The 7920-nt window shown below is 44.7% G+C and overlaps 1 protein-coding gene across 1 annotated transcript in view; it reads right to left on the bottom strand.

Moving 5' to 3' along the window:
- LOC111956788 (BCAS3 microtubule associated cell migration factor-like) overlaps positions 1-7920 on the bottom strand; it is a 401535-nt gene that overhangs the window by 88778 nt on the left and 304837 nt on the right. The gene's annotated exons all lie outside the window — the stretch shown is intronic.

The following is a 7920-nucleotide window of genomic DNA, read 5'->3' as shown; positions in this document are numbered from 1 at the left end:
ACACACACACACACACACACACACACACACACACACACACACACACACACACACACACACACGACCCTGTGACATTAGAGTCCACATCCATATCTTCAGGGTTGTGAAATATGGTTTGATAAATGGGACAGGATTCCTGCTATCTCTTTGCTTTACTCTTCACGTTGTCACAGCAGATATGGCCCCACGCCATTAATTCCCTATCATCATGTGTAAAGACAGTGATAGCATACCAGTGTAGGAAAGTCCATTCATAATACCACTGGCCCTTTCTATCTAACTCCTGTCTAATCCTATGGTGAGAAAACACAGTGCAAGTCCACAAATATACCACATGACCAATGACTTGACCAAAGCACATACCAGTGCCTTCAGTGTTTCCCCTAGCATTACTTACATTGGGTGGACCAACCAGCAATATACATACACACGTACGCTCACACACACACAAATTCCCACCCACTCACTACTTCACCAGAACACTGTGTGCTACCTGTGTGATTAGAGTATGAGTGACATCACATAGCATGCTAGTAGGAGCTGGGAGGGGAACAGAACATGTCGGAGGGTAAACATTGTTCTAACCCCAGGTAGTGTGTCTGGGATGTAGAATACGAGGGGATGCTTCCCAAATGGCTCCCTATTCCCTTTATAGTGCACTACTTTTGACCATGGTACATAGAGCTCTGGTCTAAAGTAGTGCCATATATAGGGAATAGGGTGCCATTTGGGAGGCAGTGGAGGGGGTATCTAGCACAGAACAGTCTGCTCCTACTGGCTTTTAATTGTCTCCCGGGGGAGAGGCAGCCATACAAATGAAATTGGCGACATCATCAAAGCAGACCTGGGGGGGTCAGGCAAAGTTCAGACCTTGGAGACACACATGCACAGCCACAGTCGCGCACACACACACACGCTCGCAGATGCACATACACTTACACACATACTGCACGCAGACAAAGACACACCCCCTCCCTGCCTACTTCCTCTGGCCTCAACTACTACTACTGTTTGAGATGTGCTACATTCCATTTTCAAAGAAGTTGCCCCCCCTCCTCTCCTCTCTCTGTCTTTGTTAACTCCCCTTGTGGATTTGAAACCACTGGGTAGTAATAAGCAACAGCTGTACCTCGTTTCCACCATGTTCATTTCATCTATCCCGTCTTGTGTGATTTGTGAAAAGGAAGTGAACAAGGAGTAGATGGGAGAGGATACAATGTTTGGAATGAAACTCAGCCAAAGGCTTTGAAAAACGTGCTCCTATATCCACTGTTCTGTCAGACAAGACTTATTGTGTGAAAGTGACCTCTTTTAACAGTCATTCTCAGGCAGAGCGAGGAGAGGGGTGGAGGGAGGAGAGGGATGGAGGGTGAAGAGGGATGAGAGGGATGGAGGGAAGAGAGGGATGGCGGAGGAGAGGGATGGAGGGAGGGTGGAGGAGAGGGATGGAGGGAGGGCGGAGGAGAGGGCTTGGCGGGCCAGAGCAGCAGCCAGAGTTCAGCCTGAGCTTCATTTTAAATCGCTCCATCTCTCTTTCTCACTCTTTCATAGAAAGAAGGGACCCTGATCGGTGGGAAGCTGCATAGGGGGCGTGACCTGAGGCAGGAAGAGAGCTGTGTGTGTGGGTGGGTGTGTGTCCGGAGGTCCCGCGGGAGTACAGCCTGGTAAGACATTAGCGATTGCATTCCCACCCTGCGGCAATCCCCTCCTCTGTCACCCAGTTTGCCCTCCATCCCCGGCCCCGGCCCCTCCTCCCGGCTCTCTAACCCCAGGCCAGAGGGTCCAGGCTTTTCCCAGGGCTATGCCCAGCTTCCCACAATATGTCTTCCTCTTCTGTCTCTCTCTCTCTACTTATTCACTTACTCCACCCTTCTCTCTCTCCATCTTTCTTATCTATCTCTGTCACACCCCCCACCTCAGCTTCTTGCCTTTCCCAGGGCTGGTCCTGGTCCTCCTTGGGTATCACCTCTCTTTGACCAGATCTCTTTAATGAGAGGAGAGGCCCTAGACGACTGCCCTGCCCACATACACTGTCTGGACCCAGGTGGAACATACACTGTCTGGACCTAGGTGGAACATACACTGTCTGGACCCAGGTGGAACATACACTGTCTGGACCCAGGTGGAACATACACTGTCTGGACCCAGGTGGAACATACACTGCCTGGACCCAGGTGGAACATACACTGCCTGGACCCAGGTGGAACAGCCCCTAACAGCCAGAAAATAAATGTGTGTGTACACCCGTGTGTACAATAATGTGTGTGAGACTGAATCACATGCATACTGTATGTGTGCACATGCATGCCTCTCTTCATGTGTGTGTAGCAGAGTGAGTGTGTTGGGTGGGTGTCTGCTGAGGAGTTAATTGTGACGTGTGCCACCCGAGGTGTCAGGAGAGATCCTGATTTTGCCAAGGCAGACGGTCTTAAGCGAGGTGTGTGTGTGTTGATGTGAGGAGAGTGGAGGAGACAGTGGGACAGCTAGCCAAGCCAGCTAGACTAGAGGTGTCACAAACACTTTCTCTCCTTTAACAAGGGAGTTGCGCTCATGCCAGCAGCAGCTAGACAGCAAACACATACTATTGTGTCTCGCCGCAGCGGATGTCCTAGCCGTGTCTGAATCTGCTCGAGGCACCAAAAGGAATATGATGAATTCCATCTCCAGCACTTAACATTTTTGACAAGATATTAGACCTTAGGCAAAGGGGTGGAGTGCAGATTACATGCAGAGATAAGCCTGCAGATTCTGTTCATCGTATCCAGGTTTGTGCACAAACAATTTGAGATTCTTAACTTTGTAAAAATCCAACCATTTCACAGAAAAGTTCTCACTGTTTGCCTCGCTGTATAGACCGCCTCAGCTCACTGTTCCTGGACACCATTAATGTGAATGATTGCCCCCATTGCTATATTATCATGAGTTGTGCTGTTAGGTGACCTATATGGGGATATGCCTAACACCCCGCATTTCTACATTAAGCTAGATGCGTCCTCAATTCTCACACAAATTAATCAGGAAGCTACCAGGTAAGCATGACCTAAATCCCGTACATGGGCACCATCAGATATCATCCCTAACAATCATGCCAACTAAATACACTGTGCTAGTCTTCAACAAGGACTCAGGATCACTGTCGCTCATTGCTCTGTCCCGTAATGGGTCTGGTCCGTGATGGGACCACCCTGCATCACAGTCCTAATAAAACTTTCAGCGAGCAGTTACTAATTTAATCGACTGGCGGGGTATACTGGGAAGGATACTGGGACCTTATCGCTCATTAGAGGATGCCTGGTTGTCTTTAAGTGTTTCCCTCGCTGATCTTTAAATAGGCATGCGCGTATTAAATAAAATTAGACTTAAGAAAGATATTTTGCTTGGTTCAACGTCAGAAGCTTGCTGCTATTGAATCGTCATGCCAAAAACATCTGTGGCGTTTGCATTATAGCATCGATATAGTTCGAGATATGCAACTTTTCAAGGAAGTCGCAACGGAACTCTATACCACATTCAGTAGGAAAGCTATTGGCTAGGTTTTTTTCAAACAGATAACTTTGAACTCCTGTAGCACATATTCCAGGAAACGTTTGGGACATGGCTTGTATAAGTCATAGGGATGAATAAGAAGATCCTCCCTAGACTGGCTCACTGCACTGAAGGCTTAGAAACACTGTCACCAGACCTATAGAGATAAATCTAATGTCGTCTGTCAATAAGCATTTGTTTTCTATGTGGCATTAGTTTCACCTTGGCTACTACCGACCCCTCTCGGCCATAAGCAGCTCTGTACATCCCCTGCAATGCACAACTTTTCAAGCCTATTTCTATTCCGTCCAATGTCAGACAGCGATTTATCGAAAAGAGTCAAGATCTTGTTCCCTACTAAATCAGCTGGGGATAGACAATCGGACCCTTCTTTAAATTTATTCCGTTGATAATTGTTGCAACCCTATTAGCTAGGCTTTACCCTTTCTTCGTATGTCTGAGAAATCCAAGAATTGGAAAGGCTGCCGTATAACCCGCCTTGCAAAGGGAGACACTAGCTAGACCATAAGTTATAGGACATATTTCCATCCTGCTCTGCTTCTAAAGATATGAGAAGAAGTTAAAACAGAATCACCGCACATACCCAACCGGAGGTAAGATCCCTCGATTTCCTATAGCAATCTGTTTTGCGGTAGCTGTCATGCTGTAGACTAGGAATGCAGGGTATATTATAAGTTTTCATAGAATAGACATCAAGAGTAAAGAATGTAGACTGAGGTGCAAGTGTCAAGTATACGAGGTACAAGAGCATTCACTACCTGTAAATCGATTGACATGAAGTGTATAATGAGAGCTCCAATAGAATTGGGATTTTCAAAATATGCTCGCCTGTTCACCAATTAATAGCTTGTCGATATAGTATGAATAGTGTCATAATTTCGGAGGTTTGTTAAGAGATGACTATTGGGGAAAAGGGCATATAGGTCAAATTCTTAAGGGCCGATAACTATGTCTCTGTAATAATAATAATAAGTCGTCTTGTGCTGTGATATATCTAGTGATCCACTCTAGTAGATCAAAACATTCTGTATACATCTTGCCTTCTTTGGACCTGATGTTAACAAACACTCCAAACCTAGAGAGCTTCAATGCATAGCAATACTCCTGTCCATGGCTCACAACTGCTTTTAAATGCTAGTTAAAACCTAAATAGCAGATGCTACACTCGAAACGATGATATGCTGCGACGACAAGAACGCAAGCTGCTAGGCTAATCGAGCGGAAGTACTAGAAGATAATTCTACTGGACGGTTCTGACTTTGAATATGTGGAACATATCTACATATAAACCGTAGTGTCTGCTTAGACATGTAAACTCTCCTTCAACGTCAATAAGCAGTGATTCCAACTGCAAAATTAAATCTCACGAAATTGGCTATATATTCGCAAAACAAAGCCTTCTATCAATTCTGGCTGACAAATCATACCTCGTAAAACTGAGACATGGATCCCTGAGATCTTGGACTTCGGCAGAATGTCACATTTGACAAGAACGCTCCAAAGTACTACCACAAAGCTTGGAGGCAGTTATCTACAGTGCATCCGTTTTGAGTCACCAAAAGACCCAATAACTTACCCGCACATATGAGGCTTGTTGCTACTCGTTGTGGCCCATCAAGATACAATTAGTCGCGCCCAAACTCCTACTGCTCGCAGGTCTCTTAAGTCTTTTGCTAGGTAAGCCCAGCTTATCTGTCAGACTACTGGATCCTGTATAAGCAATAGTACCCACATCGTAGATGCGCTTCCAGCAGGTATTAATTTACACTTGGTTATCTCGCAAACCCAACAATTACTTTGGACACGCCTTTTGCCTTTCCAGTGCTGCTGCTTGCAAGTGGCTGGAATGAATTGCATAAAATCACTGAAGCTGGAGTAAACTATATTAACTCTCTTCTAAACTGTATTGCAGGCAAGCGGTCAAAAGCAAGCTTACGAACACTGTACTGTAAACAATCAGCCCAATTCTGTAATAGCAACCCAAACTACCTCAATCCCACATATTGTTGTTTTATACTTGCTTGTTCTTTGCACTCCAGTATTTCTCTACTTGCACATCATCATCTGCACATACTATCACTCTAAATAGTTAATCGCATATAATTTGTAGATACTTCGCTCTATGGCTAATTTATTGCTTACTATCCCTAACTGAACTCTCCTTTGCACAACCTGTACATGAGATTTTAATTATGTTGTAGTTGTTTGACTGTACGTTTGTTATTTATTGTTAACTCGCTGTTGTTTTGTTTTGTGTTCTCAACTTGTTTGCTTTAGTCTTTGACCTAAGGATGCAGTTGTAAAAATGAGAACTTGTTTCAACTGGCCTATTCATGGGATTTAAATAAATGTTGAACTATAAATATATAGTATAGAAATATATCATAGAATGGAGTGTAAGCGTCTGGAGGAAATCGCGGCAACAGATTCCCGTATGATTTGAAGCACGGGTGGTGGCAGGAAGCAGAGTGGAAAAGAATGAACGGAGCGAAAGATAAGAGAGTATCTCATAAGCTGAAAAACTGATCGAGGCTACGAGATAGAACCACAGACTGGGGTGAAGGTTCATCTCCAACAGAACATAACGTGAACCCTATAGCACACAGCCAAGACAACGCAAGAGAGTGGCTTCGGCGGACAAGTCTTTGAATGTCCTAATGGTGGCACAACAGAAGCCCGATGAACAATCTCTGGGAGACTGAAAATTAGCTGATGCCAAGGACAATTCATATATTCCATCCGAACAGAGCTTAAGAGGATTTGCGAGTAGAAGGAGATGGGAGAAACTCCATAAATAACAGGTTGTGCCAAGTCTTGTAGGTCAATACTACCGAAGACTCAGAGATGGAATCGCTGCCAAAGGTTGCTTTCAACAAAGTACTAAGTAAACTGGGGTCTGAATACTAAATATTTACATTTCGTTTTAATATAGGTTTTAAATAAATAGGCATAACATTGTCTAAGAACCTGTAGTTTTGCATTTGTCATATATAGCTATTGTGTGTAAAATTGAAGAGAAAAACAAATATTTTAATATATTGTAGAGAATAAGAGCATGCACGTAACAAAAGTGTGAAAAATAGTCCAGCAGTCCACAAGAGATAGGACAGATAAGATGGTATATGTTAAGTGAATGTGGGAATTAATTAAATAATAAGAACAAAAATATATGCGCTATAAATTAGCTATTTATGAGTAAAGGTGATACATCAGCAAGTCATCCAGTAATGGAAATTAAATAAAACCAAGAATCAGTTAATCTCCAGCAAGTGAACTTAAAAGAAAGGAAGTACAAAAGTTACAGAACAGGAAGTATCTACTTTACCGTTCCCTCTGACCACCAGGTTGATGAAAGGCTGTTGAGTAACGCGAGGGGAGTAGCAGTCCAACTCAATGTCGGAAAGACGCACACACTTTGTAGGTGCCGTGTCGTTCATTATGTGGAGTGTAGGATTAGCGGATTAGGAGAGTTCCTGGCAGGTCTTTGACTCCATTCAGAACAGAGCGACACTCAAGGCTCTACAGCTTCCTGGGTTGTCCATCAAACAGGTAGATTCTGAGGGGGCAACGTAGAGCGGCACATCACACTAATCGTTGTGTAGGCTTATATCCCGTATCTTCCCTCAGTAATTAAAGTATTTGTGCTACAGCTCTGATCAAGAAAAAGTTAATGGCACTCATTCCTGATACAGGTCACATGGTTGATAAGCTCGTGTCCTGTCAGGAGTGAAATACTTGTCTATGAAAATGTAGAAGTTGTGTGTTTGGATGAATTGGTGTTCGATGGAGGAGACTACAGGAATTGGGTTCTATCGTCAGGGCTGGGTAATGTAGGTAGTCAGTCACGCGGTTCTCCGTCACTGACCCTCTCTCATAAAGGAGACTGCAGGTACGCTTTAATGGGGTTCCACATCGTCTGTTTCGGATGGGCACATGACACACAATATGCCTGCCTCACGCTGCAATGGAGATAGTAACACTTCAGAGGGCCATCACACCAGCATCCACAGCTGTAAGCATGGACAGTACACATCACCGAGAGATTACATACATGTTGTGTTTGTGCGTGTGCGTGTGGCAGTGCGTGGTGGGTGAGTGCGTGTGTGTGCGTGTGTGTGCGTGGTGTGTGTCGTGTGTGGTGCCGGTGTGTGTGCGTGGTGTGATTGTGTGTGTTGTGTGTTGTGTGGTGTGTGATGTGTGTGTGTGTGTGTGTGTGTGTGTGGTGTGTGTTGTGTGTGTGTGTGGTGTGTGATGTGTGATGTGTGTGTGTGTGTGGTGGATGTGTGTGTGTGTGTGTGTGTGTAGGTGTGTTGCTGCTGTGTGTGTGTGTGTGTGTGTGTGATGTGTAGTGTGGTGTGTGTGTGTGTAGTGCGT

The sequence above is a fragment of the Salvelinus sp. IW2-2015 genome, linkage group LG4p, assembly GCF_002910315.2.
Source record: "Salvelinus sp. IW2-2015 linkage group LG4p, ASM291031v2, whole genome shotgun sequence".
Taxonomy (NCBI): Eukaryota; Metazoa; Chordata; class Actinopteri; order Salmoniformes; family Salmonidae; genus Salvelinus; species Salvelinus sp. IW2-2015.
This window is presented reverse-complemented; position numbering and strand designations above follow the sequence as displayed.